Source organism: Physeter macrocephalus, chromosome 15, assembly GCF_002837175.3.
Source record: "Physeter macrocephalus isolate SW-GA chromosome 15, ASM283717v5, whole genome shotgun sequence".
Classification (NCBI taxonomy): domain Eukaryota; kingdom Metazoa; phylum Chordata; class Mammalia; order Artiodactyla; family Physeteridae; genus Physeter; species Physeter macrocephalus.
In genome coordinates this window covers 31210887-31219143 of record NC_041228.1, presented here as the reverse complement: position 1 = coordinate 31219143, position 8257 = coordinate 31210887, and positions in this window count along the sequence as shown.

Below are 8257 nucleotides of genomic sequence, written 5' to 3'. Positions count from 1 at the left end.
GGCTGCCCTTATCTACAGAGCTGATAATTCCTGAGCCTTAAAGTGAAAAGACGAACACTGTCAGCTGCCAGTCTTTTGGATGAACAACAAGAAGGGCTGGACAACAAGAACCCTTTTTCTGGATTGTTTCCATCCATGTCCTTTAAGACTTTTAAAATTCTTTTGTTATTGGACAATGCCTCTGGTCACCCAGAACTTTATGAATCCAACACTGAAGGTGTCAAGGTGGTCTACTCATCCCCAAACACATCTCTAATGCAGCCTCTAGATCAGGGAGTCATAAGGAACTTTAAGGCCCATTACACACAGTACTGTATGGAAAGGGTTGTCAACACTATGAAAGAGAACCCCAATGGAATATCATGCAGTTCTGGAAGGATCACACCATTGGAGATGCCATCTTTGATATGGAAAAAGCTGTGAAAGGCAACAAGCCCCAAACAATAAATTCCTGCTGTGTCCAGATGTTGTGTATGACTTCAGAGAATTTACAACAGAGCCAATCAAGAAAATCATGCAAGAGACTGGATATGGCAAAAAAAAAAAAAAAAAAGTGGGAGGTGAAGGGTTTTAGGATATGAATCTTAGAGAAATTCAAGAGCCAATATAGACACCACATGAGAGGAATTAACAGATGGAGATGAGTGCTTCTGAACAGTGCCAGACGACGAGGAAAGAGACATAGAAGAAGCAGTGCCAGAAAACGAATAGACATTAGACAATCTGGAAGAAGGCTTCCAACTGTTCAAGGCTACTTTTGACTTCTGTTACAGCATGGACCCTTCTATGACATGGGCATTGAAACTAAAGCAAACGGTGGAAGAAGGATTAGTAGTGTATAGAAGCATTTGTAGAGAAATAAAAAAGCAAAAGTGTCAGACAGAAATGGTGATGTATTTCCATGAAGTTACAGGGAGTGCACCTGCTTCTCCTGCGTCCCCTTCCACCTCCTCCACCTTTCCCGCCTCTGCCACCCCTGAGACAGCAAGACTAATCCTTCCTATTCCTCCTCCTCCTCAGACTACTCAACATGAAGATGATCAGGATGAAGACCTTTACGATGATCCACTTCCAATTCATAAATAGTAAACAATCCTCATGCCATACAGTTAATAAACTTATCTGTTGTGTATGTGTGTGTCTTTGTGTGACTATCTAATGACTGTATGGCAAGAACTGTATGAGACATTTTTGTGTCATCATCACAGCCTAAATATTCATTGTGTAGAACATCGTGTGCAAGATTTGTATTGGAGGAACTTCCCTGGTGGCACAGTGGTTAAGAATCTGCCTGCCAGTTCAAGGGACACAGGTTCGATCCCTGGTCCGGAAAGGTCCCACATTCAATTCCGGTGGAGCAACTAAGCCTGTGCACCACAAGTACTGAGCCTGCACTCTAGAGCCCGCGAGCCACAACTACTTAGCCCGCATGCCGCAACTACTGAGCCCATGCTCCGCAACAAGAGAAGCCACCACAATGAGAAGCCCGCGCACCACAATGAAGAGTAGCCCCTGCTCGCCACAGCTAGAGAAAGCCCATACGCAGCAACGAAGACCCAGTGCAGCCAAAAAAAAAAAAAAAGACTTGGATAGAATGTCCTCACATAGGCATATGGTAAGTGACATTTAATATAAAATTAATAATGTGTTAGTTTTCCTACTGTTTTATATTTCCATACAGTATGCCTGTCTCCTGTCTCTCTCACAATTAAAGAAACTTCGTATCAGTCTATCATCACAAGTAAGTGGTTTTTTAAAAAAAGTACCAATGTTTCCAATACTGTATTATGAGTATGACTATGATATTATATGCCATAAAAATTTTAGAATGATTCATTCACTAATGTATAGGCTACGCTACTGTGAAGCAATACACTAGGCTACCATAAAGCAATGATATTGCTGTTGCTTCATTATCAGTGAATGCATCCTTATACCTGTCAATAAATATAAATTTCTTTTTCACATTATATTTTCCTTTTTGATGTCTAATGTTAGTAATAGGTGTAACATCTACAGTGTATCATGTAAGATGATATTGATGTAAGTACTGACAGTTCATCTTATAAACAGACAACATAAACTTATGATATCAATAAATACAGTACAGAACTGTAAGTGTATTTTCTTAATATATTTTCTTTTCTCTAGGTCACTTTATTGTAAGAATACAGTATATAATACATATACCATACAAAAGATGTATTGACTGTTTATGTCATCAGTAAGACTTCTAGTCAATAGCAGGCTATTAGCAGTTAAGTTATTGGGGTGTCAAAAGTTATATGCAGATTTTTTTTAATAATTTTTTTATTTTTATTTATTTATTTTTGGCTGCATTGGGTCTTCGTTGCTGCATGTGGGCTTTCTCTAGTTGTGGTGAGTGGGGGGTATTATTAGTTGTGGTGCGCGGGCTTCTCATTGCGGTGGCTTCTCTTGTTGCGGAGCACGGGCTCTAGAGGGCAGGCAGAGTAGTTGTGGAGCATAGGCTTAGTTGCTCTGCGGCATGTGGGATCTTCCCGGACCAGGGCTCGAACCTGTGTCCCCTGCATTGGCAGGCGGACTCTCAACCACTGCGCCACCAGGGAAGCCCTATATACAGACTTTTGACTGCACCGCTAACCCCCGCATTGTTCAAGGGTCAACTGTACTTTACATTGCAGTATTCGTTTTCTAGAAATTAGGGTGCCAACTAAGCAAAACTACAAGCAACATGAACCCTTAAAAAAAAACCCTGTAAGATTACTATAGTTTGATCTCAACTATGTATATTTCTACCCAAAAAAAATGCTATTCTTTAGGAAGTAAGCTAAGCACTTCACATGGTTATCTCACTTAATCTTCACAACTTTATGGAGCAGATATGATTAGCTGCACTTGAGAGGTAAGAAGCTGAGACTTTGAGAAGAAGTATGTCCAAGACCACAGAATCAATAGGTAGAAAGACCAGAATTCAACCCCTATTTGACTCTGTAGCTCACAGACTTGATCAGTGGGCCATTCAATGCAATATTAGAACTGCCATGTTTATCACAAGGTAATGAGCATGAAAACAAAAAGCCAACATTGGAAGGGCAGGAAAGTGGAAGGAAAAAAAGAACCTGGATCTTTCAGAATACTGATATCATTGATCCATAGAACCCTGGGACTACCTACCTCCAGGGAACAGTGTTGATCTTTTTTTCTTTCCAAGTAAAATTCCAAGAACAAGGAAATGCACAAAAATTAAGTGCACCATGCAATGAGTATTGGCAAGAGCACACACCTGGGCAACTCAACCCATTACAGATGCAGAACAGTATCATTACTGCAGAAACTTCCTTTATGCCCCTTCCCAGTCAACCTCTATACCATCCTACTTACCAGGCAATGACTGCTGTGATTTATATTTTTTGTACCATAAGTTAATATTGATGTTCCAGGACTCATATAAATGGAATCATACAATATGTAGTCTTGGATAAGGCTTGTTTCACTCAGCGTGTAAAAGGAGTAGTTCGTTGCTTTTTATTGCTGAGTATTCCATTATACACAGTTTGTTTATCCATTTGCCTATTGGAAAACGTTGGACTGTTTCTAGTTTAGGGTTATTATGGGGGGAAAAGTGCAATAATATTCTTGTGCAAGTCTTTTTGTGGACATATGTTTTCATTTCTACAGGATAAATATCTAGAACTGGAATTACTGGGATAGGGAAAGAGTGTGTTCAGTTTTATAAGAGATGGCTGGATCATGTTACAAAGTGGCTGTACATTTTACCCAGTCAACAACAATGTATAAGTGTCTGGTTGTTCCACATGATTGCCCACATTTAGTGTTCAGTTTTGTTAATTTTAGCCATTCTGGTGAGTGGACAGTGGTATCTCATTATGGTTTTACTTCACATTTCCCTAGTGACTAATAAAGTTGAGCATTGCTATAAAGCTACCATAATCAAGGCAATATGGCATTGCTGAAAGTATAGACACATTAATCAATGAAACAAAATAGAAGGCCTAGAAATATACATACACAAATACAGTCAATTGATTTGTAACAATGGTGCAAAGGCAATTGATGAAGAAAGGATAGTCTTTTCAGCAAATGGTGCTGAACAGTTGGAGATTCATGTGCAAATAAACAACTTTGTATCCATACCTTGCAACAAACACAAAAATAAACTCAAAATGGATTGAGTATAAAACCTAAAACTATAAATCTTCTACAACAAAATGAAGGAAAAGATCTTTATTATTTTGGTTAGGCAAAGAGTTTTTTTTGTTAGTATGATCCATAAAAGAAAAATAAATTGGACTTTATCAAATTTAAAAATATTTGTACTACAAAACTCACTATCGAGAGAATGAAAAGCTACAGACTAGAAGACAGCATTTGCAAATTATATTTCTGAAAAAAGGCTTCTATTCAAAATATAATAAAATCTCCTAAAACTCATCGAAAAGAAAATGAACAGTCCAATTAAAACTTAGTAGAAAGATCTGAACAGGCACCATTGAAGAAAATGCAGAGGGCAAACAGACATATGAAAAGATACTCAACATCATTAGTCATTAGGGAAATAAAAATTAAAACTACAGAGTGATACCACTGCACATCTATTAGAATGGCTAAAAAAATTAAGTATCAAGTACTGGCAAGGATGAAAAGTGACTAGAAGTCATTACATTGCTAGTAGGAGTACAAAATACAATATATTGCTACTAGGAATACAAAATGGTACAGATATTGTAGAATGCAATATAGCAGGTTTGTTTTTGTTTTTGTTTTTGCTATGAAGATAAACATATGTTTATGATATGACTGACCAACTCTCCTTCTGGTTATTTACAAAAGTGAAATGAAAATCTCACACAAAAATCTGTATGTGAATGTTTATAGCAGATTAGTCACACTCACCAAAATTTAGAAACAACATGGATGTTATTTGATTGGTGAATGCATAAACAAACTGGCATATCCATAAAAAACAAACATGGACAAATCCTAATTGCATTTTGCCAAGCATAGGAAACCAGACCCAAGAGGCTACATATAATATGATAAATGATACAATTTATTTATTTATTTTTATTTATTTATTTTTTTTTTGTGGTATGCGGGCCTCCCTCTGCTGTGGCCTCTCCCGTTGCGGAGCACAGGCTCCGGACGCGCAGGCTCAGCGGCCATGGCTCACGGGCCCAGCCGCTCCGCGGCATGCGGGATCCTCCCAGACCGGGGCGCGAACCCGGTTCCCCTGCATCGGCAGGCGGACGCGCAACCACTGCGCCACCAGGGAAGCCCCGATGATACAATTTATATGCCTTTCTAGAAAAGGCGAACTATTGCAAAGAGAATCAAACCAGTGGTTAATAGGGATAGAAAGTGAAGGATTTGGTTGACTACAAAGGGAAACATATGGAAATTTTTAGGGTAATGGAACTATTTTATATTGTGATATTGTGGTAGATACACAACTCTGAGCAGATGTCAAATCCCATAGAACTGTCCACCACAAGGAGCAAATTTTATTACATATAAATCCTAATAAATCAACAACAATGTGTGGGGAAACCACAGTAAATACAACCTATAATAAATGAACCTAGTTGCATTAAAATTAATAATATTACTACGCAAAATGGAAAATAGTATTTTGACTGGATAATGTAAAGCAAAAGACTGTAAGAACCCGTACACAAATATTGTATTCTAGTTAGGATGCTTGTTTCTCACAGAACTATAGCTTACCAATCCTGAAACTATTTTATGCATATACTAGATTTGAAAAATAAGTATATAGTAGATATTAAGAGTTGGGTTTTTCACTGTTAGACAAAGAAGTTACAAATGATGCAAGGGGTTGGGGTGGAAAAGCTAGAATGAACCCAGAGGCATTTGATTAGATTCACAAGCATCAATATGAATTCACATTTTTGTTTTGTGTGTATGTGTGTGTGTATGTTTGTTCATGTGGATAGATAAATAGAGATAAATAAATGTAGATGTGTGTATAGGAATGATATATATATATATATATATATATATATATATCTCCAAGCTCCTCTGTCCACTGAGAATGCCTAGAAACAATGAAGCTTTAGTAATAATTAATCCATCTAGCATCCATATGATGGATTCTAAATACCATTCTCAAAAAAAAAAAAAAAAAAGGGACCAAGGAACCAAACTAGTTTTAGCCATGAAAGTTCAATGAAATGTGTGATCCTGGCTAGTATCCTGGAACAGAAAAAGGCTCTGTAGAAAAGTGGTTGATTCCTGGCTTGTGGCAGAGAAAACATAAGGTCAGCTTGGACCATGTTGTGGTGCCAAAACAAAGGAAATGCTCCAAAAAGGATGGGGACATATCAAAAGGGCACAAGAACCAACCTGAAAGATTTTCCAATAGCCAAAGGTGGAATTTTTGAGCAGTAAATTCATCAGTGATAATATTGTGTTATAACCCATAGAATTAAATAAATATCCATGAGTTTGTACCAATATAATTAAATGCAGTATGGAACATTAAAAGGACATCAGTGAAATCACTGGTGAAAGCTGATTGCATTTTGTAGTTCAGGTAATAGTATTCTACCAATATACATTTGCTAGTTTGTATGTAGTTTACTACAGTTATATAAGATGCTAACATGAGGGGAAGCTGGGTGAAAATTATATGGGAACTCTACTGTTTCTGTAACTTTTCTGTAAGTCTAAAATTCTTTCAAAATTAAAAAAAAAGTCTAGTAGGATCTAATATTAAAACTTCAATGCCTCATACAATATAAAACTTCACGGACCCCCAATTCACTATGCAGCCTTTTGTTTCTCCAGAGTTAGGGCCGGGAGAGGGAGAAGAAGTGAGAATTAGAACAGCACTTACTTCACTGGTATGGTTGTAATATGACTTTAATACCACCTGGGTGTGGCAAATGATATCCAAATACTATTTCCTTTTTCTCATACTTTTCCTCAATTGCTTTTGTGCAGAAATCCTCCTTGCAGGGAAGCTCCAACTCATTTTCTGGCATGTGCACATGCAAGCTCCAGGTAACTACTGGTGACCACTCCCCTCAGCAGCTACATGTGACTGTTGATCTCTAGTCTCTTTCAGCTGATGTGGACTTGCGCCAGGCAGGAAACAAGATGGCTCATTGCCAGCTCTCTCCCAATCTCGAGGAGATATTCACATTGCTGCCTTGTTCCCAAGTCTAAGAACATAAAGGCAGCAGGAGTTTGCTTAATGGACCAGGCGTAAGTAATACAAAGGGTCTCTTCTTATGCATTTTATCTCTGACAAAAGAAAACACATTGAAAAGCTAGTAAGATGAGTAATGGAAATTAATTATAACATACCTATGAAAAATTATATCAATAGGCTTTCAGTGTATTGTGCTATTATCAGGGTCTTATTTCAGTACACATAAAGAATATTTATGTTCATTCTTGGCCCTGTTCCCTCCAAACCAAGTTTCTGTTTTCACTTGTGGGAGTTCTCAAGAGTATCACCTGCAGACAAGTGGCCAAAGAGCTTGCTGCCTCCCGTGTCTCTGCCCCAGGTGTTCTGATCACCTACATCTTTGCTCAGAGGTGCTCTACTCCTCATGAATGCATGCCTGACAGACAGCTGCTGCTTCTCAAACATCCATGCTTAAAGGTCACTGCTGAATGACTTACTTCCAGGAATCCTTCATGAATTTTTGATCACCTTTTAAAAAATGCAAAACTAGACTAAAGCAATGTTAAACATTATTTTTTTTTAAAAAGAAGCAAGTTACTCCCTCTTGACAGAGCACCGGAATCACAACTAACTGCTGAACAATCATCGACAGGAAGACACAGGAAATCACCAAAAAAGATATCTCACATCCAAAGACAAAGGAGAAGCCACAATGAGAAGGTAGGAGGGGCACAATCACAATAAAATCAAATCCCATAACTGCTGGGAGGGTGACTCACAAACTGGAGAACACTTATACCACAGAAGTCCACCCACTGGAGTGAAGGTTCTGAGCCCCATGTCAGGCTTCCCAACCAGGGTGTCCGGCAATGGGAAGAGGAATTCCTAGAGAATCAGACTTTGAAAGCCAACGGGATTTGATTGCAAGACTTCAGCAGGACTGGGGAAAACAGAGACTCCACTCTTGGAGGGAACACACAAAGTAGTGTGCAAATCAGGACCCAGGGGAAGGAGCAGTGACATAATTAAAAAGAAGCAAGTTACTCCCTCTTGAGAGAGCACCGGAATCACAACTAACTGCTGAACAATCATCGACAGGAA